This window comes from Dinoponera quadriceps, unplaced genomic scaffold (genome assembly GCF_001313825.1).
Source record: "Dinoponera quadriceps isolate SergipeBrazil2010 unplaced genomic scaffold, ASM131382v1 scaffold7576, whole genome shotgun sequence".
NCBI classification, from domain to species: Eukaryota; Metazoa; Arthropoda; class Insecta; order Hymenoptera; family Formicidae; genus Dinoponera; species Dinoponera quadriceps.
In genome coordinates, this window is record NW_014561423.1 from 97 (window position 1) to 985 (window position 889).

An 889-nucleotide genomic window follows, 5' to 3' on the forward strand; every position below is an offset into this window, starting at 1 on the left:
GAACGAAATGTCATGAAACTTTACACACAAACTAGTGACAGATAAACCTCTCGAAATAAATCACGTTCATTTTCTAGTGGCGCCACCTACTGAAAAATCTCGGGACTTTTCAGCCAATGTTGTATTTACGAGAACATATCTTTACTTACGATTAGGTAGCTAGACACCAAATTGTTGGATATAGTCAGTACGGCTTAGCCAACAGCATTTCTCACTGGCTTGGCCTTAATAGACCATCTTATGTAGTGTTGGGGTGTAAGCATAGATTTACGCTCCGCGCAATTTAGGGGGCGCAAATCTATATCTTCACAGCATCATTTCGCCTCAATTTTTTCAACTAGATAAAGTTAACTAAAGAAGAACCTGTTCGTTTATTTGCACCTAAACGGTCAGAACTCTTGAAACTGTTGTTATCAATAAATTCAGCAATTTAAGGTGTTCTCTCCGTTGATGGTTATTGCAAGCCATTCGAAGCACTGGTTATGCGCACAGCGAAGCTATGGCGATAGTGTACCTCCAAAAGGCTAAGGATGCGAGACAAATCTATGCTACCTACGTCTACGCTAAAACCAAATGTGATGGCTTTAAGCATGAAGGCATTATATATCTCTCTTACAACATGCAGAAGGAGTTATCAGAAGAATTGTATAATGATTGCGGTGTTACACCCGAAATGCTCTCCCACATGGTGGCCCATGCAACTGGTACTGCAGTAGGAGATCCAGTAGAAGTTGACACCATCGATCAAGCATTATGTTCAAACAGGACTTTATTTTCCTTATTGATGGGTCCTAAGTGATATAAGTCCTGTATTGATGGGATCGGTGAAATCGAATCTTAGCCATCCGGGGCTTTCCAGTGGCCTCTGTCAAGTGCCAAAAGTTTGTGA

The 889-nt window shown here is 41.2% G+C and overlaps 1 pseudogene; it reads left to right on the forward strand.

The window, feature by feature from the left end:
• The first annotated feature begins 287 nt into the window (after positions 1-287).
• On the forward strand, positions 288-881 carry LOC106750982 (annotated as a pseudogene).
• Positions 882-889: the final 8 nt, after the last annotated feature.